Consider the following 25,344-nt stretch of genomic DNA (forward strand, 5'->3'; position numbering starts at 1 on the left):
GAGATACAAAGTGCAAGGGAGGGATAATCCTGGCTCCTCTGAGGACAGACAGGGAATATGAAGTGGCAGAGGTAGGGTTCATAAAAGGTCATGCTGGGGGAACAGGTCAAGCTGTACCCTGAAGTATCTCCCTCTATCTGACCTCAGGAACTACTCCAGTGACCTCACATCAGTGTGTGCACAGCTGTAATCCAGTGCATTGGAGACTTCCCTGGCACCTCCACTAGGATGATGGTAACAGGTGAAGCTGGCTCACGCTGATCTGGTCGAGGTGTGTGCCAGCACTTGTCTCACCACTTTACTGAATAGCTCTTACTATTATCCCAAACAACTATAGGAAGGGGGTATAATTATTAGCTCCTTTCACAGATCAGCAAATGGAATTTGTGATAGTTCATTTTACGTGTTAACTTGACTAGGTCATGGTGCCCAGTTGTTTGGTCAAAAACTAATCTAGATGTTGCCGTAAGGATATTTTTGGGTGTGAATAACGTTTAAATCAGTAGACTGATTGGAACGAGTTATTCTCCATAACGTGGGTGGGTCTCATCTAATCAGTTGAAGCACTTAAGAGAAAGGCTTGAGGTCCTCTGAAAAGGAAAGTGTCTGCCTCCAGGCTGCCTTTGGGCTCAAGACTGCAACGTCAACTTCTGTGGGAATTTCCAGTCTGCCGGCCCGTCTTGTAGATTTTGGGCTTGCCAGCCCCAACAATCATGTTTGCCAAAGCAAACTTCCCTTCCCATGGGCCCCATTAAGAAAGCTGGTTACCTGCCATGGATCAGCAAAATAGCCCAGAATCTTCTCCCTTGGGTAAGCTGATAGCTGGCACTGGCTCAGCAGTGAGTCAGAGTCCATCAGGTGAGGTGCTCATGTGGTGGGGTTTTTGCTACCTGGCCAGGCTCCCTAAGGAGACCACAGAAACCCTCCTCTACTCAGGATCAGAGGCTGCAGGGCCTGTGTCCCAGGTCTATGACTCTCTCTTCCCCTTCTCCCCAGGTCGTGGAGTTCCCACGGTGCCCAGGTGATGTCCCAGGTCCTAGCAGCACACCCAGAGCCACCAGCTCTTGGGGGAGGGCAATACTGAACTCCACCCTGTATTTCCATGGCCAACTTGGTCTTGCAGAATGACTCAGAGGTTGAATTAGAAAGGACCTAGTGAATGAGGCCATGGCATTTGTCAAATCATTTTTCAATGAATTTCAAAGATCTCTTCTAAAGTGACCACCTCCTAGGAGCACAGGCTTTCCTTGTGGGTTCTCTGGGAGGCTCATGTACTGTTTCCCAAGAGCTTGGATTGCTTCAGTCTTTCCTGGAGGCCTCTGTGCCTGAGCCAGGCAGGGCCTTGGGTTCTCAGCTTGGCCCAGGGTCTGGGTTGCCTGTGAAGATCTCCTTGGATATCCTCAGTGAATAAATGGCTGTTTTCAGATTTCCCAGAATCCATTCCCTCTTCCTAATGGCACAGAGGTTCCATTTTGCAGAATCTTCTCTCTCCTTCCCTAATCCCTAATCCCACCCATGGCATTTTGCTCAGGGTATCTGAGAATTGAGGGCTTCCTTCCCAAGCCGGGCCAAGGGATGCCCTGTGGGAGATGGAACCTTCAAGAGTAGAGAGGCAAGGGCAGAAATTGTAGTGGGATGGGGCTCCTCCTAGTGCTGGTATCTGGAAGAGAAATCTGGGGGCTGCTGAACCCCCAAGGCAATGCTGGTCCTGGTGCTATTTTTTTTTTTTTTTTTGGTCCTGAGCTGATTCTCCATTGCTCTTTCCAGCTATGCATCTAACACAAACAGCCTCAGAAAAGGTTCCTGTTGCCTGAGGGGGTGGGGAGGGGCAGGGATGGAAGATACACCTTTCTAGTAGGTATCTGAGACCTGAATGACTTTGAACATGGAGGCTAACAGAAACTTTTAAGTCAACCAATATATACGCCGGGGATTACACACGTTTAAACACACAGGTGTGTTTTGTTTAAGAATTTAAAAAATTATTTAATTAAAATAATTAGGAAAATTACTCTCGTGGCTGCCAAGCAGGGAAACCTGTGTGGGCCCCAGTGGGATGGAGAGCTTAGAGCTCCTGAGACTGAGGGTGCTGCAAAGGAGATCATCCCAGGAGCGCCGGCTGCAGGCATGAGGGCCGGTAAGCTGTCCCCTCCACTCCCGGAGCTGCACATGAAGCTGGGGAAGAGCATACGGGGCTTTCGTCCCACCCTTGACTGGCTCCCTAGCCCTCTTCTCCCTCTTCCCTCCACTCTCCACCTTGCAGGGCTCAGCTATACCAGTCGTCCATGTGACTCGCTCTTAAATCTGTACTCTGTCCCATTTCACTTCCAAAATTCAGTCTCACATTTTCCATGGCCACCTCCAGCTGATGCCCCACTGACACAGCAACCTTTCTAAAATCTGTCCTCTACTCATCAGGTGATATACAGAGAGAGAGAGAGGAATACGTCAAAGACAAGAAACAAGAGAAAACGTGCTTTGGAGAAGCAATGTCGTGTTTCTGCCGTATTCCCCTGTCTCCCTACACATTGCCTGGCTCTTCACGGGTGGGAGGCCCTCCCTGGCTGCTCCCCGACCACCGACACCACCACCCACTCGCTGGCCATCATGCAGGTTTGAGGCCAGGAACCCTGAAACCTCTGCCGCCCTAACTCGTCTTCACTTTCTTTGAACCACATCAGCAGGAGTATCTTCATTGTCCCCCTCTTCGGATTTTCTCTTCAGTTCCCCTTTGCCTGTTGAATCCTCCTCAAGCCAAGGTTTTATGTTATTTGACACGTACACACATGGCCTCCTGCGTGTGTCTGGCCCCATGCTCATCAGCTCACACACATCAGCTCACTCGCTGTTCCAGGTCACCCCATGAGGCAGACCCTTCTCTCCCTGGCCCAAAGCCCTCCACCCGGCCCTGGTCCCCCTCCCCACCCCATGCCATAGGACCAAACTGAACTGAGAGGGAGCACAGCTCACCAGCCTTGGAGCAGGGAGCAGGTGCCGACACCACAGCCAATCACTGCCCTGTTCTCTCTCGCCTAAGCACCATTCACTGCTCCCCAAACCAAGAAGCATATGAATAGGCCCTTCAATCTGACGGTCCAGGACTTTTCTGGTCTGTGCATACCCTTTCCGGGTGGATCTCCTCTTTACCTTCCAGTTCCCACTGCCTTCTCCCTGGCATCCAGATCAATGGCTAAGAGGCAAGTCATCCTTAGTATCCACTGTGCACCTTCCTTAAAAGAGAAAGGTCTCTAGGGAGGAGAGCTCACCAGCCCCTGCCCGAGGTCAGTACACTCAAGACTTTCATAAGACATACAGAGCAGAAATCAATAATTGCCCTTCAAATGTGCACTATGACTTTATTCCCAGTTAAGCCATTGTGGTATTTTAAAACCTCGCATCCATCATCCTAGCTCATTAAAAATAATTGTGAGTTACAACATTCAATACAATAATTAGGAGTTCACAGGCAGGTTCCTTGAAGTCCCTGAAATCCAAGTGCCCTCCTTCCCTAGTTTATTGAAATTTGAAAGCATGTCTTGTTCTTCAGGTTCCAGGTGACCCCGTGTAAAAAAGCCACTTTTTCAACCCAGAAGATAGTTGGTATGCATCTGACTATAAGAACTATTGATTAATTTTAAAAAGTGTAGGATGTTTATTTTTTTTAACCACTGAGAGTGCCCCCACCCCCTCCAAAAAAACCATTAGGATTCTTCCCCCAAAGAGTCCCAGGGACAACTTAACAATGTATAGGAAATCCAGAGGAATCTGTGTTAGTTGGATGCTTCTGAGCCATACCTGGAAGGAAAGAAAGAGCAGAAAGTTAAAAAAAAAAAAAAAAAGTTATGCCCCAAAGCTGTGCAAGTAACCAAGGGAGGAGAGATGGTAGGTCTGGCTGGGAAGCTAGGTCTGGGGGGCTCCTACACCTCGGTACATGCCCAGTTGGCACCCTATGCGGAGGGACTTGACTTCCCATGGGTTCAGGGTCACCCTGTCCTCTGCCACTGGGACCTACAGTCCCTGTGGGCATGGAAGTGTTGGTCCCTGAGTGGTGCAGAGAACTCACATGCATTTGGAGGACTGCAACGTATCTATATGCCCTAGGATCTCAGAACCTTCCAGTCAACCCTCAGAGGCATGGTCGCTGGATACCTAAGACTTTCAAGTTGTCTCTAGTCTTCTCCTCTACAGGGGACGTCTGGGAACCTGTTCAATCCCAAGATACTCTCTTTGCATTTTTGTTTTGCTACTTTTTCCCATTTTTCTAGGTTGGCCAAGTTAATTTGGGGATCTTGGTTCTGTCACCCAAGGCATTTGAAATTCCTCCCAGCTTCATGCATTCAAAGTCTTGATCAGAGTGTCTACAGTTGGCTGGTATCTCGAACGCCTTTTCGGCAGCTTGCCGTTCTGCCTGCCTTAATAAATGGCACCAAGAACTGAGTCTGGACCAGAATTTAGGGCTCTGAGATCCCCCCAGAGAAAGGTGGAGTCAGGATTCTCCTTCATGCGAACTGTTTAACAGTCATCCCTGCCTCTCTCAGCTGGATTATGACTCATTTATGCCCAAGTAGAAAGGAGCGTGACTTTGTCTACTGCATTTTTTCAATTTCATCGATGTTTTCATATGTTAAAGATACACCGCGTCTGTATTGACAGCTTGCCAAAAGTGTTTCCCAGAAAAACTTTAAGGAATGAGCCCAGATGAATCCTTCTGTGTCAGAATGTGGCGAACCAGGTTTATCATCCTTACTCTCCCACTTTTTTCCCACAAAAATATCATGGCTCTTTCCTTCCTAAAGAAATGCGTTTCCCTCCAAAGCAATCTTATTATTTCGTATATATTCCCAGTGTCCTTCATTACAGGTGGCTCTGGGCCAGCACAACACTGACTGTGAAATTCACAAGAAAGCCCTTCTGGATTGGAAAGGATCCCTTACTAACTCCAGTAATTATGACATTTCTTTCTTTACATTAATAAAGCAACCCCCAATGTGTTCTCAGCTAAGTTAATTATCAAGTTAGAATTCTATAGCCTGTACATTATTGTATTCTTTAAGCTTTAAACTGATCCATCCTATAGGCCTGGTTTGTTGAGGGTTCGGGGGCACATAAGAAGATGAAATGAGGGGGACTGGGGAGTTAATGCTTGACAATTGAGACCTCTTGGGATGGTTCAGAGAAGGCCGGATTCTGGGGAAGAAAAACAAAGAAAGATGAGACAGGAAGAGATGAGAAGCCTTATGATTTGGTTTAATGAGGACTGTTTGGGGAGCTGTGGCTTTCCGCCATACCAACAAAATCCTCCCTTAGCTAACCTGAGGGCTACATCAGAATTTTTCTCCTAAAGATTTTGTATTCCAGTTATGTACTACTCTCTATCAAATGTTCCCAAAATGCAGTGACATAAAACCACTCCCATTTCACTATGCTCACAGATTACATAGGTCATGAGTTTGAACAAGGCAGAAGGGAGTAGCTTGCCTCCTCTTCATGATCTCTGAGGCCACATCTAGGAAGACTTGAGTGGCCAGGGGTGACGCTAACCATGTGGGGCTGCCCTGGGCTCATCTGGAGATGCCTTCACTCAATGTCTGACCCTGAGCTAGATGGCTGACAGCCTACGCTCTGCTGTGCCTGCTGACCACAGTGCCTCCTCCTTGCCATGTGGTTTGGGTGGCTTGCAGCGCAGTAGCTGGATTCCAGGAGAGGGTTCCTGTGATGATTAATTTTATATGTCAACCTAGCTAAGCCATGGTACACAGATATTCGGTCAAGTGCTAGTCTAGATATCACTGAGAGGCGGGTTTTTTTTTTTTTTAATTTTTAAAGATTTTATTTCTTCATGAGAGACACACACAGAGAGGCAGAGACACAGGCAGAGGGAGAAGCAGGCTCCATGCAGGGAGCCCAACGTGGGACTGGATCCCGGGTCTCCAGGATCACCCCTGGGCTGAAGACAGTGCTAAGCTGCTGAGCCCCCCAGGTGTCCGGGATTTTTTTAAAAATGAGATTAACATTTAAATATAAATAATAGTGAAAGGAAATAGAAGGGAAGAGAGAAGAAATGGGTAGGAAATATCAGAAAGGGAGACAGAACATAAAGACTCCTAACTCTGGGAAACGAACTAGGGGTGGTGGAAGGGGAGGAGGGCGGGGGGTGGGGGTGACTGGGTGACGGGCACTGAGGGGGACACTTGATGGGATGAGCACTGGGTGTTATTCTGTATGTTGGCAAATTGAACACCAATAAAAAATAAATTTATTATTAAAAAAATCAGTAAACTGAATAAAGCAGAGTACCTTCCATAAGGTGTGTTGGTCACATGCAATCAGTTGAAGGCCTCAAGAGAAAAAAGACTAACCTCCCCCCAGAAAGAAGGGATTCTGCCTCCAAACTGCCCTGAAACTTGAGAGTGCAGAACCAGCTCTTCAACCTGCCCTTCTACTCTGATTGTGGATTCGCGAGCCTCTGCAATAGTGAGTCAATTCCTTAAAAATTTCTCTCTCTCTCTCTCTCTCTCTCTATTTACCCCCCCCCCCCCCAGGAAATCCTAATATGTAGGGACCAGAGAGAGAGAATCTCAAGGGAGCTCACTGGAAGAAATGAAGACTGAAGTACCCAGGCCTTCTTTGGCTGAGCCCCAGAAGTCACAGAGCATCACTTTCCTGTGCTCTATTAGTTAAATCCAGATTCATGGCAGGGGCAGGGGGGTAGCCTACCTTTTGACAGGAGGAGTGCCAAGAAATATGGGCCAATGTCTTACAACTGCACACTATAAAATTTGTAATAACCCTTTGAGAACTAAGACTGAAGACAGGGTAAAGTTTCCTGACAATTGTCTAGGAAGCTGGGTGAAGAAGCACATCTGTGCCAAGAGCCCTAATACCATGGGATGGCCTCTGTATGCATTTCCCTTCTAGAGACAAGATGAGGACAGTCAGGGTCACATTAGTCTTAGGTCTCAGGTAAGACCAACTGCCGGATGAACTGCTGCCTTGCCTTGAGTTTGGGAGAAGCCTGTAACACATGGACCATGGATCTAAATATCTGATCGACCTAGGCAACTTGGAAGAGCACATGGGGGCAAACCCTGACATTCTAATATGGGTTAGTTGGTGGGGTGGCTGAGCACATGAGCCACAAGATGACTCCTCTCAGTGTGTTTCCTGTATGCCAGATTGTACTCAAAGTTCTTTCATTGTCTCCTTTAACTTTTAAAATAAGTATGTAAAGTAATTATCTGTCGTTGCTACACAAATCACCCCGAATGCTAGTGACATGAAGCAACACCAATTGTTTCATCATTTATTCTTGTGGCTCTGGGTGGCTAGGCTCAGTGATGAGGGTAGGAGTCACCTTGAGGGTCACTTACTCACAAGTCTGGCTGTCGATGTGGGACTGGATGGGACCTCAGAAGGGTTTGTCAGCTGGAACATCTGCATTGGCTTGCTCATGAAGAGCGGCTGGATTCCAAGAGAGAATATCCCAAGAGAACCAAGCAGAAGTTCTATGACCTCTTATGACCTCACTTTGGAACCAGGTAGCATCACTTCAACTGCATTCTATTTGCTACAAGTGAGTCACTGAGGCTAGATCATACTTAACAGGGGGAGTGTCAAAGCATTTTCAGACAGGTCTAATAACCACTGTACACAGTATTTCTTTTCCTCATTCTACTGAGGAAACCAAAGCCTTAATAGGCTGAGTTGACCACGGTGGTTCACACAGATAGTAAGTAGTGGAGAGACCTGAAACCAGCCTTGCCAGCGTCCAAAGCCTGTGCCTTTAACCACTGTACTGCCCTGCCTCTGTGTGAGCCTACATTCTAGCAGGGCACACAAGACAGATATGTAAGGACAGAAGTTTTTATAAGCACCAGAAGAAAGGGGCTGTTAGGCTACCCCAAAAGCAAGGAAGGGATGAACATATCCTGAGGCAGGTAAACTAGAGCAGAATGGGGGAGGATCTACGTAAAATCAGAATGTACAAAGAGAGGCGCCTGGCTGGCTTAGTGGGTTGAGCACCCGACAGTCTATTTCAGTTCAGGTCATGATCTCAGGGAGGAAGGTGGAGGGGTCCAGGCATTCCTGGCAGACACAGAATGAGTGGATATGCAGAGGCAGGAACACACATGGCAGCCCTGACTAATAACTGACTGTGCAGAAAAAGATGCATGGAAGAAATGCAGTAGACATGGACTGCCACCTGATTAAGAATGTGCTCGAATGCCAGGTCGAAGCCTTTTGCTTTCATTTAGAGCTATGCTTTTCAAAATGCAGTCCCTGGACTGGCAGCACGGGCAGCAACAGCATCATCTGGGAACTTGCAAAAAATGCAAATTCTTTACCCTACCTCAGCCTTACTGAATCAGAAACTCTGGGCATGGGGCCTGCGTTTTAACAAGCCCTGTAGGTGATTCCAATGCAGGCTTGGGTTTTGAGACCCTCCCAGCTATCTGGGAATTTCTTGGCAGGTTTGATCGGAGCATGCTATGATCTGTGCTGCTCTTAAAGCAGATCACCCTAGTTGCGGTGTGCGGGGCAGGCTAAATATAAGAGACCAGACTTGGTCTCCAGGAGAGAGGTAATGCACAACTGGATTAGTGTAGGAAGAGAGCCCTCCCTCACAGCCTCCCATACAGACCTCACAGGCACAGTTGACGACCTAAAATTTCTCTAAATATTTGAACCACGTGGCCCAAGAATTGGACTACAAACTAAGGACCCAGGGGTTAAGTTACAGACGCGGTTTCCTGTTATGCAATCAAGCTACTCTCTGCAGTTTGCCTGGGGAAGAGCATTGCTTGATCGAGCATTTTCTCTTGGCTTCCCATGCTTCATTACAGAGTCTCCTGGCTCTGCCTGAAGCCCATTGATTTTTCTAAACCACCTCTGCAGAAGGGATTTCATAGTATGATGTATCATATATGGCTGAACATTAAATGAGATAATTCCTGCAGGCTCCATATACATATTAGCTATTTTTATTATTATCATTCTTCTTAGCACTATCATCATTTTTAATCATTAATTTATTCAAGATACATGTGCTGTGTACTACTGTGTATAAGGCACGGAGAACACGGTGGTAAATTAGACAATCCCCGGCTCCTCTAGATCCTCCTCTGTGCATTCATTTCTGAGACAGGCCAGAACATAGATAGATCTTAGTGCTTAAAGAATTGACATTGAGCTCTAAGGTTTTTATCATCTTGGAAATCCACATCTCTTGGCCTGTTAATTCATCTGCAAATGGAACGAAAAGACTTGCCTTCCTTCACCAGATTGTGTGAAGATCAAATGAGGAAAAGGATGGGAAGACTCCTCTTGATTCTTTGTGACTAGAAAAGGCTAGGAACCCTCAGGTGCTAAGAAACTAATACTTCTCCCTCCTTTCTCCCCCAGCCCTCCACGATGTGGCCACGCTCTCCTGTGCCTCTCTCTCCCAACCCTAGGCCCAATTCCCCACTTCAGTGCTGCAGATTTCATGGTCTCTTCTTCCAGGCTGCTACTAGCTGTTTCTCTGCTGCAGGAAAAGCCAATTATGCAATAAATCAATTTGCCCAATGACTAATTCAGCAATAGCAAATATGACAAATATCAGATTTGTCAACTTTTTTTTTCTTTTGGCTCTTTATAGAGTGTTTGGCAGTTCTTACTGAATGTGATGATTTTATCAGCTTATCAATAGTAAGGGATGTTCCGTTTGTGCCACCGAGGGGATCCTGGAGGTTACTGAGGCACAGAGCAATTCTCTGATGGAGGAATAGCAAAGGACAGTCAGCACATGGTCCCCCCTGAGTAGGGGGGACCAAGTGCTGACTGGAGGGAGGGACTGGAGATATATCAGTAAAATATGGAGACCCTTGGTCCCTAGAGCCCTATCTCCTACATTCTCCTTAGGCCCTGCCCAACCATCCAGTATAAATCACTGGAGACATCAATAAATGATTTTTAAAATGTTTTTAGTCAGTCTGCAAAATAGAAAACTTAGCCATTCCAGTACCAAATGTTCCAGGCACTGATCAGGATGTGGTCAACTGGCCTCTAATGAATCGTTGAGGTCCAGACAGACTCTCCCCAATGGATTTCCAACTACTTATGAGCACAAGTGGCAGAGCTTGGTCTTTAATGCACTGTGATCAGAGCTGTCTCTGACAGCTGCCTGCCTGCTGACCTGAACTGACAGCCCAGCACACTTACCAGTGTCCCAGCACAGGCCATCAAGTGAATGGGACAAGGGTTGTTTTCCAGAATCGCAGGTTGTAGGACTCATTGCCACCTGAAAGGGTCTGATCTGGAAACATTTTAAGTAACATCTCTATTTTTTCTTGCTAACTTTCCTCAAAGTTATCACGTCCCTTACCTGTTTCAACAATTTTCTTTTCTGAGCCAAGAATGAAGGTCAAAGGACTTTCCCCATTAGCAGATGTTCTCTGTGTAGGCTCAACTTCCAGGAAAGGCCCAGAGTGGCTGGATGGCTGACCTTTATCTCCTTTCTGCTCGGCACCAGTGGCTGGGCTAGTCGTCCCCAGGGGCCTGCACCTGTGTGATGCCTTACTGTGGTTCCACTGAGCATGCGTGCCCTGATGCTGGAGCATCTCTCCACCAGGAAGAAGGTGGAGTTCCCAGAGTGGAAGTGACCACCAGGGCCCAGGGGGCTCACTCTGGGTAAGGCTGAAAGCATCCCACCCTCCCCCTGCACTTCCTTAGGAGGAAAAGAGGGGTGTCTGGTAGAGAAGTTCAATGCTGGGGTTCTGTCTTCACATTCCACATGTGAACTCCATGGGAGGACCCTACCCCTGCCAGAGTAGTGGACCGTGGAGGTAACACCTCATGGTTTTGTTCATCAGGAGGAACTTGCCTAAGGCACATATCAGTAAGAGACAAAGCTGGAAGCAAAGCGCTTCCTGTGGGATTCTGAACCACTCTATTCACGGCAGCTGGGTCTTTCTGTTGGGTCTCTCTAGGCCCATTGCCCCAGCAGGGGAATCAGCTGAAACTCAAACCAGATCAGATGTCTCAGGCTCCATATCCCATTCCAGAATCCTCTTGTCCTGAAGACAATTCCCGAAGTCCCCAGTTCTGCACATATGGCCTTCATTACTGGAGTTCTGTGTCTAAAGGCTAACCACCTCGTTGGGTATTTCACTAAACCACAACACCACGTGCATGTTCCCTCACATGCTGGGCCCCTTGGACAAATGGTTCTTCTCTCATCTCAGGACTACCTCTTGCCAAGGGTATGAGTTTGCAAGAGCCGCCATAACAAAACACCACGGACTGGGGGGCTTACACAACAGATACATTTATTCTCTCACAGTTCTGATGGCTGGAAAGACCGAGATCAAGTTGTGGGCAAGGTTGGGTCCTTCTGAGAGCCCTGAGGAAAGGATCTGTCCCAGGGCCCTCTGCTTGGCTTGCAGACAGCTGACTTCTCCCTGTGTCATCACATGATCTCCCCTTTGTCGTATCTGTGTCCTGACCTTTGTGTCTTGGCCTAGGGCCTACCCTAATAGCCTTACTTTAATGACTTCAAAGACCTTATCTCCAAATACAACCACATTCCAAGGTCCTGGGAGTTAGAATGTCAATGTAGGAATTTGGAGGGACACAGTTCAGCCTATAACACCAAGTCCCAAATAGGGGGAGGAATTGCCCTGGTTTGAAGATGCCTGAAGGGACTTGGGATGCTAAAGCTGGGGCAATGCTGAGCAAACCCAGACTGCAGGTCCTTTCAGGCCTCAGTGTGAGCGGTATGATTCTACTGCATCCTCCATTCTCTGTTCTCTGCCTGCTTCATAGGAACTCCCTGACCGTCGGGACCATTGCGTACTTATCTCCACATGCACCTAGCCTATATTAGGTACTTGTATATGCAAAGGAATGAATGCATGCTCCCTGAGTCTGTTCTGGATCCTTCCTTGCCTCGGTCCTCTTCCTGGAATGCCCTTCCCCCTTCCCTTTACTTGCAGTTTCTTATGTTCAGCCCCCAACAAAAGTCCAGTTAGGATGCAGAAAACCATTCCAGATTCTTCAACCAGAGCCGACAGAGAAGGTTCCTCCTTCCTTTGTGCCTGGCCCTCCTGACCTGCTGTCCTCCACCTGTGGCTATGTCTCATCCTCTCCAAAGGCTTGAGTACAAGAAGCTCGCCCAGCCATAAGGAGACATGCTCACCTTGGTTAAAACAATGCCTCCTGCAAAGCTCATCCTTGACTTAGTTCATTTTGATCCTCTCAGAATGTGAGGAGTGAGGTCCAGAGAACTTGCACAGGAGGCGAGGGTGGAGTTGGGAGGTTGATTTTCAGGTTGCAAATGTGCTGTGGTGGCTGGACTCCCCTGGACACTAAGCCTGGTAGGCGGCCCACCTACTCCTCCTGCCTTACGTCTTGCTTCCTCATGGGCACCATTCAAAGCCCTCACTAGCCTTGGGCTCACTGGGGGTGGGGTCACCATCTCCACCAAGTATTTTTCATGATCTGGGCACAGTGCCTGCAAGATCTCCCTAGAGTGTCCTGGCTGATTTTGTGACAGGAAGGCGACGCAGCTGTCTTAGGAACAAGAGAACTCAAGGCTCTTGAACTATAGCTAAAGACCTTCATAGAAGGCTCTAAATTGAAATTTTTTGCATCATCCTAATCATGATAGTTAAGACTTCTTCTGTGCCAGACCCTATGCAAGGGGACTTCTATGTATTCATTCAAAAGACTATAATCCAATCAGGCGGGTTCTCTTGTTTTACTGCAGAAGAGGAAACTGAGTCACGGGGAGGTTAGACTACTTCCTCAAAGACCAGGTATGGTGGACTCAAAGTTACACCCATGTCACCTCTCCAGCCCTCACAACTGATCTTAAAGTTTCTGTTCCACTCTAAACCAGGATTGACATAGAAACCCTCACACTGAGAGTTTACAAGCACACACACCTACAGGACAGGGCCCCTGACACCCGTCCAGCACTAGCGCTGTGTGGATGTATGTCAGGCCAGCAGCTCACGCAGACAAGATGCACCCTGCAGGTCAGGTGCACCTGCACACCACTGCCCTCATGCCTGCCCTCGACCTTCGCCCTGCTGTGCCCTCCCTCCCCTTCCCCTGCACAGTGTCTTAATTCCGTGGTCACGCCAGCCACACTGTGGCCTGTTTCCACCACAGCTGTGGCCAGGGCCATGGGATTTAGCAGGGAATTAGTCTCTAATTGTATCTTGTGAGTCATGAACATCTCCCGGCTAATAATAACTACAGTTAACCCCTGCACAAGTCTCAGAGCTGTCTTACCCTAGAAAACCCAGTTGATCTTTCTCATCGGAAAAGCAGGTGGTTTTGCAGATTCTCATCTTCTTGATAATCCAAAGGCCAGGCAAAAGGATGGAGGGTAGTGGCTTCTTTACTGTGTGACTGGAAACCTGACGCCACCCTCAGTGTGGACTGGTGGACTCTGAGCAGCTGCCTCTGTTTGGACTTTCAGAGAAAACGCAGATGGGACAGACACATACCCACAGTGCGGGTGATTGCAAAAGGCTTAGAACAGAGTCCTTGCAAAAGAATGGGGAATGGGACAGCGAGGAAAGAGACAAAACAAAGTGCAGAGTGATGGGCACTGAGGGGGGCACTTGGCGGGATGAGCACTGGGTGTTATGCAATATGTTGGCAAATTGAACTCCAATAAAAAATTAAAAAAAAAAAAAGAAAGAAAGGAGGCAGCACTGCTCAGTTGGCACATGGAAGTGATTGGAGCATTAGGGGATCACCTTACGCCCTCGGGAAATTAAGCAAGTAGTGCACCTGAGGGGGGCTTGAAAATAATTATTCCCAGTTTATTATTTGGAATGGCATTGTTGATAGCTGAGCAGGAAGAAGAAAGTAAATCTTCCCTTTCTGAACTTTGGCCTCCTTGACGACACCAATGTTGGGAGTGTAAACTGGGTGGTGAAGACAACTGGATGGGACAGTAGGGTCCGACAATAAGGCACCTGTGCTCAAAGGAAAGATGCGAATCTCTTGCCTAAGAGAAGCTCAGAGATGTAAGACAGAGCAAGAGTGTCTCAGTGTCTTGATTTGTTGCCATGTGTGGAATGGATATATGAGCTTTTAAGAGTTAAGAACTGGCTCCCTGTCATCACACAGATGCAGGGGCAGGGCTGGGCATGGGATCCAGAGGTGACCTCCCAGCCCCATGCTGGGCAGGACCCCTGGGACCAGGAAGAGCTCCGCATCTTGAAATGCCTTTGGGGTGGTAGCTGACTTGACCTTGAGCATCTGAGCTCAGCCTCTCTTGGACAACTTGGCACACGTCTTTCCCTCCAGCCCAACCTGTGATCTGCCTTGCACAATGCAGGACATAAGAAAAAGATTTTTTCCCCTTTTTGAAGAATAACATCAGGCTTTGTTTATCTATTTACCCTTTTCTCCCCTGTGTTTCTTTCTCTGTTTCTTTACTAACAACAGATCTGCACCAGGCATGTAAATTTCCAACAGACGCTCTTAAGTATATTATTTTATTCTTCTGTGATTATGGAATTAACACAAGTTCACCTGTAGGAAGTCTTGAAAAAATAGAAAAGTGTAAAGCAGAAAATAAAACTTTAAATTTCCATAATTTAGATACACACATGCTAACATCAAAGCATATCTTCTTCTGGTCTTTAGTAGACACATACCTTTGCAAATATAGTTAACAAACTTGGGTCACCATTTATACACAATTTTTTATATCTTTATAGTCTCAGTTACATACAGTTGATTTTTTACTTATCATTTCAACAGAAGTATTTTCCCAACATTATTCAAGTTTCTTTGAAAAAAAATGCATCTTATGGCTTTCTCACAATTCCATCCTATGAAGGGTTGTAATTTATCTAACACATCCCTTCTTATAGACACCCCTGCAATGAACAACACCATGCATAAACCACTGTGTGTCCCCGGGGGTTTCTTTGTCATTCCTAGAAAGCAAGAGAGTGGGGCAAATGGCATAAGCTGCTTGGGGGCCCCTATTCACACTGCACCCCAGATTTCCTGAAGATGTTGCAGGTGGGTTTCCATGACTTGCTCACAACTCTGTAGCTTGAGAACATTTTGGGCCTGTGAAGTTCCTTGAGTACTTAGCAATCTGTGCCTGTAGGTCATTCAAAATGTCATAAAATGAATAAAGGAAGGTGGAACAAAAACATGGAATGTGAGAGAGGACAAAAGCAAAGAGCACACGTCCAGAGTCTGGCTTAAGGACAATGAACACTTTGTCAGGGTTGGTCCTCCGAGGGAGTAGACACGCAGATGCGCCCGTAGTACTCCAACGGCCACGTTTGTATTCAATGCCTAGAAGGGCGCCTATCTCCTTGTAGCCAGGACAGCTCAGTAAAATTAATATTAAAATAAATCCCAGCAGGGGCTCTCCTCTGCTTGGAAAATGCCCATGGTTTTCACTTTCACCAGATGGAAACGCTGATTTTATCAGCGTTTTATCAGGAGTTTATCTTTCAGGCATTACGTTTAGCTTATCCACTTGTGCAAGTTTCAGACTCCAGCTGAGAGACATCTCTCTGTGATCCGCCCATGCCCCCTGGTTTTTCCTTTCTGACCTTATGGAGACAAATCCTGCTCCTAGAAGGCCACTGCTTCCGTAGTTCCCCTCGCCTCCTACAGCAGTTCGAATTCCTCCAAACCTGGGAGTGACTCAGAAGTCTGGTGTCAAAGGCCTCACATGGGAGCTCTGCTGTGCCAAGAGTCAACATATCCGGGGCACACCAAAAGGTCATCTAACGTCTAGCACCAGAGGAAAGGCACAAGTAAGAAAGCATCCTACGTCACCGTTTAATTGAGAAGGAAACAGGGGACGCAGCCTAATGCTGGAGGCCAAAATGGGATTTGTCAGTCTCACTTCACCTGGGCTTCTGCGTCCCAGGCTGAAGCAAGACACACCGACAGGTTCTCTTGCTGCTGATGAATACGCTCCTCATTACAGCTGAGAAAGGAGACTTTGTATGGCGTGAAATTCAGGATTTGGACCTGGGTGGCCCCCAGATTTATTATTCAATCTGAACCAGTCCCACATGGAACAGCAGCACCCGCCTGTAAGTAGGCCCTCACACACTCGGACTTTCCACAAACAAAGTGCAGAGATGGAGGTACCTACTTGGTTGACCTTGATTTCTTTCCTGTGGAGGAGGAGTCCTGGAAACCTGGAAAGTATGACAGGGGGTGACAGACCTCAAAAGCTCAGGCCAGGCAGAGACTATTTGGACCGTCAAACCAAAGTGTTCATCACCAAGCCGGGTGGAGAAGGGAAGGGTTCAGCTATAAGCAGAAGCACAGATATTGGGGAGAAAATATCAGAGCAGAGGTTTCAAATGGGGATGGGGAGAGTTAGTGGAGGGGGGAGTAGAATGGGGAATTCCAGAGGTGTTAAGGAAACTGGAGCTAGTTCTTCTTATTTATTTACATATTTTGAGAAAAAATTCAAAGTACAATCAAATGCTGAAAATCAAAAAGTAAACAAATGCCTATGATCCAAGATTAACAATTGTTTTCAATATTATTTTGTTTTTTAAGGAGAGTAGATATTCTCAAACTATTTTTTAAAAGATTTATTTATTATTTTTGAGAGAGAGAGAGAGAGTTAAGGGAGAGGGCAGAGGGAGAAGGAGAGAGAGAATCTCAAGCAGACTCCCCACTGAGTGCAGAGCATGACTTGGGGCTCAATCTCATGACCCTGAGATCATGACCTGAGCCGAAATCAAAAGTCAGACGCTTAACTGACTGAGCCACCCAGGCATCCCATGAACTAAAACATTTCTTAACCACTTACCTCTGTCTTATTTCTTTTCTTTCTGTCTGTGGCAACAACCACTGCTGTAAGTGTGGTGTGCTTTCCAGTCATTGCTTTTTACATTCTTGCAAACATATATCTTCATGACCAATATTGTCAATAGTATTGGGGTGTCTATGTGCGTAATTTAAACAATATTATTCCATATGCTTCATTCTTCATCTTACCTGTTGTCTCAACAGTATTTTGGAGCTCTTTCCACATTGACATATATGAGGTAGTTCATTTCACTTAACATCTGTGTATAGGTCCTATCATATGAATGTCACACAGATTTATAAAGTGATTTATAGAATTATACTCCTATCAGTAGTGAAAGAGATGTCAGCTTGCTCCACATTCCTCCAACCTCTGTCTTTTTCATTTTAGCCATTCAGATATGTGTATTTCACTGTGGTTTTTATTAACACTTGCATGGTTGCTAATGCTGTTGACAATTTGTGTATGTTTGTCATTTGGATATTCTCTTTTGTGAAGTATCTGTTCCAGTCTTTTGCCCTTTTTCTGTGTGTTCAATGCCTTATTTCTTACTAATTTGTAAGAATTTATATATTCTGGATATAATCCCTTTTCTATTTTGTTTTATGGCAAATATCTTCTACTGCTCCATGACTTGCCTTTTAATTTTCTTAATTGTACATTGCAATGAGCAGGCATTCTTAAATTGAATGAGGTCCTATTTATCATATCAGTCCTTTATTTTATGATTGGTGCTTTTAGCTTCCATTTAAGGAATATTTTCATCTCCAAAATCATGTAATCTTGTCTTATTATTTTCTGGAAACTTTATTTCTTATATTTATAGTCATAATTCACCTGGGAAATATTTGTGTATGTGTGTGTCTATGATGTGAGATAGGGATCAAGGTTCATTTTCTGCCTAAAGGAACTTCCACTGGCACCATTACATGAAAAGCTATTCTTTACCATTGTCCTGCAACTCCATTTTATCATAAATTAAATACCCAAATTTAATCGAATTTATTTATGAGCTATTTTTCCATTTATCTGTTTGTCTATTCTTTCCTGATATCAAAAACTCTTAATTATTGAAGTTTTGTAAGACTTGACACTGAGCAGAATTATTCCTCCCACTTAGTTCTTCTATTAAAATTACCTTGGCAAAAAAATAATTAATTAATTAATTAATTAATTAAAAGTACCTTGGCTACTTCGGCTTTTTCATATAAATTTTCTTTCAGCTTGTGAATATCCATCAAAAACCTTACTTGAGGGGGATCCCTGGGTGGCTCAGCAGTTGAGTGCCTGCCTTTGGCCCAGGGAGTGATCCTGGAGACCTGGGATTGAGTCCTCCATCAGGCTCCCTGTATGGAGCCTGCTTCTCTCACTGCCTGTGTCTCTGCCTCTCTCTCTGTGTGTCTCTCATGAATAAATAAAAAAAAATTAAAAAAATAAAACCTTATTTTATTTTTGTAGAGATTGCCTTAAATTGTAAGTCGATTCAAAGGAGAATTAGAATCTTTACGATGCTGAGACTTCCAGTCCATGAACATGGTAGATCTTTCCATTTATTTACATTTTATATAAATTTCTCTCCATAATGTTTTAGGCATTCTTGTGTAGAGGTTTTGTGCATCTTTTATTCAACTTATTACGAGATCTGTGGCATATATTAGTTAAGTGGAATGTTTTTATATTTAATTATCTAATTTTTTGTTACATATAGATACATAATTGTTTTTTAATCTTAGCTATTTCTCTTTTACTGTGCTAACACCACTGTATTCATTTACTAAGGCTGCCATACTAAAATATCACAGACTAGATGGCTTAAACTACTAAGATTTGTTTTCTCACAGTTCTAGAGGCTATAAATCTAAGATCAAAATTAAGCAGGTTTCCTGACTTCTCTCTCTTGGCTTGTAGATGGTCACCTACTTGCTGTGTCCTTACATGACATCCCTGTTTGCACATATCCTTAGTGTCTCTTTGTTTGTGTCTAAATTTCCTCTTCTTGTAATAAAACCGGTCAGGCTGTAGGGACTATACACAGATTATACTTCTTATAAGAAGACCATACTAACAGTCTCATCTAAACTTAATCACTTCTGTATAGGGTGCATCTGCAAATACAGTTCAAGCACTGAGAGTTTAGGGCTTCAACATATGAATTTGGGGGTACATAGTTCAGTCCATAACAGCCACATTGGTATAGCTACAATTACTATAGTGTTATAATACGAATTTCACATGTTTTAATGCATTGCTTGCTTTTCTTCTTCCTTTTTAGAATTATTTAAACTAGTCCCTTAGTTTTATTCTTCCAACAGAAAGGGAAGCAGGAAGAAGAAAGGAATATGTGGATAGTTGAAAGCAAAATCTGGTGGAATACTGTGAAGTGCCAAGAAGTAGTACTCATGGCCAAGGATAGAGTTGTTAAGCATTCTGAGTTCCTCAGATTTCTCTTTTTTAACCTCTTATTGCAGGTAAAATAAGGCAATGAGTGACTTGGGTCCAATGGATGGGAGACCCTACCATTTTCTGGAATAATCTGAATGTGGGAGAGGGTTCCTATTTCCTTTAGTTCGAGTCATACTCTTCCCAGTGGACCAAGTAGTAGAGTTTCTTGTAGTTTCCCCATGGGTCTTGTACCTTTTTCACTTTACTACTCTACTCATAGCAGCCATATAATAACACTAAATTGGGATCTAATTTAATCCTTTCAATAACCTTCTGAATTACTCATTCCCCATTCCACAGATGAGGGAACTGAAGTTTATGGAAACTAAATAATTATCCCAAGATGTCATTAGTTGGTAGTACAGCTGAAAACGAATCCCAAGCTAATCTTATTCCAGATCTCATCTTGCCCCCTGACTTATATCCTCTCCTGGCTAAGTAAGGGTCTTATAGCACTAGGTCCACTGTCCTGGGAACAAATCTGAAGGAAAAGGACTTGCCTAAGGGCTTTGAGTCATGGGGCAAGAAGGTGAGTCCAAGGATTTTCTAACAGAGATTTCTGTTAGGCTAAGAAGTACACTATGAGAAAAGTGTATATCAAGGCAGAAATTTGGGAAACTAAGTAATAGTCATGTTGGTAAGAAGCAAATGCATGGGAAGCTAATCTAGATGTTCTCTGATTTCTTTCCTACTATAATGTCCCTCCAAAATTCATATTTGCCTAGAATCTTGGAATGTGATCTTATTTGGAAATGAGTATGTAATTAGTTAAGATGAGGTTATAACGAATTAGGGAGGATCTTAAATCCAGAATGACTGGTATCCTTATAAGGAGAGCACACACAGGTACATATAGAGAAGAAAGCCATGTAAAGAAAGAGGTAGAAATTATGTTGCCACAAGCCAAGGAATGCCAAGGACTAATGGCAACTACCAGAAGCTGGAAGAGGTAAAGAAAGATCCTCCCCTAGTGGCTTTGGAGGGAGTATGGCTCTGCTCACACCTTGATTTCTAACCTCTGGCCTCCTGAACCATGAGAAAATACATATCTGGTATTTTCAGCTACACAATTAGGGGCACTTTATTATGACAGCCCTAGAAAACTGGTATACATACTTAGAAGTGGGAAGAGGTATCTCTGATGAAATAATTGAGGTGACATCACAATACTTCTAATTTCTTATTCTTTTGATTAGTTGACTGCTTCTTGGTATCTGAGATGTAAATAAAACAAAAATCTGGAGCTGACGCTGCTTCTTGATATCTTCATTTTAGACTGTGATGGACTTCTCAAAACGAACCTTGTTTGGCATACAGTAGACTGCATATGTGAGTTTGTTGAATGTATGAATACATTTATGAATGATGCTCATAGGAGATAGAAGAGATGATTATACTTCTTTGTAGAAGTCAGGCTCCTTCATATTTTTCTTTGATTCAGTTGACTGTCAGGGACAGTCTAGTCTGATGTATTATAGGAAATGGGCTGGAGTCAGACAAACCGAGTCACCTGCTGTGTGACTTTGGGCCAGTAACTTAGCCTCACTGAGCATTGTTTCCTCACTTGTGAATGAAGAGAACAATGGCTATAGTTATCAGGGCACCTGGCCTACCATCTAAGCATACATGGTCAAAAGCGCTAGAGTGCTGATACACCCTCTCTCCTTTTCTCAAGTAGGAGATGCATAATGGTAGCACTTGTAACAGCCTTCTGTAAATAGGAAGCTCTTGCACATATTTTGTGATGTCTATGTGTGTAGATTTGTGTGATGTGTATATTCTTAGATGTAAGATGTGTACAAAATAGTGTGTGTACATCAAATGTCTTTCTTCAGATAAACCTGAAAAACTGTGACCACCCTTGGAGTTGCTGAATTCAGCTCTAGGAAAATCAAACTTTCTTAATAATCCTCCTCTGACAGTGGAGCATCAAAGAATTAAGTCACTAAGTCAACACTTTAAACCTATAACATTTCCTCATTTTTCCCAGGACTGTCAACACAGCTGTTACCCAGCTTAGGTGTAGAGAGATTTCTTTTCTTTTTTAAGATTTTATTTATTTATTCATGATAGACATACACACACACACACAGAGAGAGAGAGAGGAAAGAGAGAGAGAGAGAGAGAAAGAGAGAGGCAGAGACACAGGCAGAGGAAGAAGCAGGCTCCATGCATGGAGCCTGATGTGGGACTCGATCCCAGGACTCCAAGATCACGCCGTGGGCCAAAGGCAGATGCTGAACTGCTGAGCCACCCAGGGATCCCCAAGTAGACAGTTTTCTAAACAGAATGGTAAGTCTATTGGTTCTGGTTTAATAGACACAGTATTAGATGTTTTCCAGTTTTGGCTACCATATTCAATAAATCATCTTCTCTGGAGGAAACTGAAAAAAGAATTAGAAAAAGAGAGAGAAGCAAAAGATATCAGTCTTTGGTAATGATCCCAGATGCTTCTCTCCCAGAGAAGAGCTTGGAAAGATTAAGTGGATGTTAGTGCTAACAGTGGACACAATTAACCTGTTTCAAGATCAATATGCCAGTGTCCCTAAAGCTGAGCTATGACCCTGGGGAACATGTTCCTAAGATATTTTTTAAGGAAACAGTTGGAAGTCTGACTCCTGAAGGTAGTGGCTCCAGGTACCTTGGAAGCAGATGTTGGCAAACAATTACTCTGCAGGGCCCATCTCCAGCCAATTTCTTAAGCTTCACCAAATCCTACAACCAGAGCAAAGGGGCTTCAAGGCCCCGTTGGCTAATTTTAAATCCAGATACATACACAAACCATTAGATGACATCGCATCAGTGTTTTTATGACTTTGTAAATCCATTATTTGTCTAATGCCTTACACACCTTGGACAACTATTTGGGTGGCTGGGAGGAAAGGAAAGCAAGAAATCCCAAAAGCAAGGCAGCACTGGCACAGAAGCTAGGTCTGACTCCAATGCAGTCCCTTGGAGGTGGCAGACACTCATAATCTGGCCTCAGCTCCTCTTCTTGGTCTTATTTCCCATAAATCTATGCTTGCCTTCCTGGTCTCCAGCCACGCTGAATTCCTCGCCTTTCATGGATGCACATTAACACTCATATCAATGTCTTTGCACTTACTTCCTTCAATCTGGAACACTCTCTGCTTAGAATAGCTTTTACTCTCTTGGCTGCCTGCCAAATTTCTAAATAAGGGCAGCCACTTATGAAAAGTTTTCTCCAGCCCCCTTTTCCTATGTCCTGGCTTTTCATAGTTCTTCTTTCAATAAAGTGTTTTCCTGTCTCTAATTGTTCACCTGGATGCCTTCCTCATCAAACTATCACATTCACCTTTGTAGCTCCTGATCTGGGAGGACTTTGGGGCCCTGGTGGCATTTGACAGGGATAGTTTAATGAATGGAGAAAGTAATGAATGGACAAACCCAATAAAAAAATATCTGTGAGAGCCCCCAAATCTTTGGGATGAGGTGAGCTATTATCATTACATATCACACACATCATTACATAGCATGCTCAAGAAACCATCAATGAGCCAGGTCTCTCTGAAGCAAACTACATGCTTCTCTCTGAGAGGGCAGAAGTCCCAGTTTGATTATAAGTTATCAGAAATAATCAGCATTTCAGTCATTAGCTGGTACAGTCAAGGAGGGACTTTAACTACTAATTCAACTACTGGCTTAGCATGTGACTTTGAGCAAGTATCGGTTGTTCTTTCATCTCCCCACTTATACATGAGTGATAAAGACTTTGATTTTTAATTTAGGGACTAATGAGACTGAGTTTGTGAAGGCTCTGAGCATCTTGAGGGAAAAACTTGCCACAGGACTTGTGACCATGCACTCTCATCTTGTGTGGGGCATAGAAGTGGGTGGTAGAAGTTGTCACCATTCTTCTCCCTCAACTAAGGCAGATAATCTGGATTCAAAGCATCACTATGGGGAAGGTTGTGGTTAAGAGACACATTTCTGGCTAAAAGAAAAGGATTAGCATTTTGGGAATTTTCACTAGCTTGGGGGTACAAACTGAAGCCAACACAGCTTTATAGGGCTAAATTTGGAGCACCCATTTTGCAAACTATAGGAAATTCCATCTTCCCTCTTGGGTACCTCCCTCCCATGATGAATTTGGGAAATTCTTTCTTGGCCCCTAAAGATTGGTCCTGGTGATTATTGTTATCCAGAGGCTCCATTGCTGTAGGCACTGAGTTCTGTCAAGGGCTCCTCATGCTGAAGGGTGGAAAGAGCCATGCACCCAATTATAGGTGCTCTACTCCAGAGAAACCTGGGGCTTGGATGCTGTGCTTTTGCCTTAATCACATGTGGTGCCTGGAATGAGCCTTTCCCAGAAAAAAACAAAACAACAACAAAAAAAACCCTCATGATATTTAGATGGCAGCTTCTCTCAATTAAAAAAAAAAACAACCCACAACTATAAATGAATCAAGATGGGATATTAAAATATGGTTCAAAAAATAAAAAAAATAAAAATAAAATAAAATAAAATATGGTTCAAGTAACCCAAAGGAAGGCAAATAGAAATAGACAAAGGAACAGAAAATAAGGAAAACAACAAAATGATAGACTTAAGTCCTGTCATATCAATGAGTACCTTAAATGCAAATGATCTAAATACCAATCAAGAGGTAGAAATTGACAAAGTGAATTTTACAGTGTGGTCAAAAATACACTGTCATAAGACATGTACATATACAACGACGTACAAACATCAAATACAATGACATAGGTAGGTTGAAAGTAAAAATGGATAAAAATATATCATGAAATCGTTAATTAAAAACAAAACAGGGATGACTCTATTAATATTAGATACTGTAGGCTTCAGAGGAAAGCAAAGAATGAGACAAAAAGGGACATTGCATAATGATAACAACATTTACTCACCAGGAGGACATAGTGATCCTAAACGTGCATGTAACCAATAACACAGCCTCAAAATACATGAATCAAAAACTGTTGGAGATGAAAGGAGAAACAGACAAGTCCACAATTGTAGTTGAAGACTTAACACTTTGCTCTCAGTAATTTATAGAACCACTAGACAGAAAACCAGAATAGAACACCGTGATCAACTGACAGGATTTGCCTGACATTTATAGAGTATTCTATTCAATAACAGCAGAAGGAAAATCTCCAACAACTTGAAAATTAAACAACACACTTATAAATAACCCATGAGATAAAGAGAATGTCTCAGTGGAGATTTTTAAAAAATACATAGAACTAAAAAAAAAATACATAGAACTGAATCAAAATAAAAATACAATGCATCAAAATACATGGGATATAGCTAATGTAGTGCATAGAGGAAAATCTATAGTCTAAAATTTTGAGTCTAGAAAAGAGGAAAAATCTCAAATTGATAATTTAAGCTCCGACCACAAATAACTTTAAAAAAAACAAAACAAAATAAACCCAAAGCAAGCAGAAGAAAAATAATAATAAAGAGCAGAAATTCATGAAACCTAATACAGAAAAACAATAGAGAAAAATCAGTGAAAAAACAAAAAAAGTTATTTGAAAAAATCAATAAAATTGATAAGCCTCTAGCAAGACTGACAAAGAAAAAAGACACAAATCACCAAATGGGTAATGAAACAGAGGATGTCATTACAGATTCTGAAGCCATTAAAAGGATAAGAACAAAATAACATGAACAGCTTTACTCTCATAAATTCAATAACTTAGAAGAAATGGACCAATTCCTCAAAAACCTAGCTAGCAAAACTCAATGAGGATAAAATAGACTGAGTAGCCCTGTAACCACGGAAGACATTGAGTTTATAATTTAAAAATTCCCAAAAGAGAATCTCCAGACTCAGATGGATTCCCTAGAGAATTCTACCAAACATTTAAAGAGGAATTAACATCAACTTTACACAACCTCTTCCAGAAAACAGGGAGGAGAGAACTCATCCCAACTGATTTTACCAGGCTAGTATTACACTGATACAAAACCAAAACAGTACCAGAAAAGGAAAGAAAGAGAGGAAACTACAGATGAATACCTCTCATGAATTCTGATGCAAAAAAAAATCCTCAACAAAATATTAGCGAAGCAAATCCAGTAATGTATAAAATGAATTACAAACCGT

The 25,344-nt window shown here is 43.7% G+C and overlaps 1 long non-coding RNA gene across 1 annotated transcript; it reads right to left on the bottom strand.

Moving 5' to 3' along the window:
* Positions 1 to 3,628: 3,628 nt before the first annotated feature.
* LOC125753898 (uncharacterized) lies at positions 3,629 to 7,508 on the bottom strand. The gene is made up of 2 exons (XR_007406683.1): positions 7,371 to 7,508; positions 3,629 to 3,795 (listed from the first exon to the last, which is right to left on the bottom strand). It is a non-coding gene; the product is annotated as an uncharacterized LOC125753898 (long non-coding RNA).
* Positions 7,509 to 25,344: the final 17,836 nt, after the last annotated feature.

This window comes from Canis lupus, chromosome 28, assembly GCF_003254725.2.
Source record: "Canis lupus dingo isolate Sandy chromosome 28, ASM325472v2, whole genome shotgun sequence".
NCBI classification, from domain to species: Eukaryota; Metazoa; Chordata; class Mammalia; order Carnivora; family Canidae; genus Canis; species Canis lupus.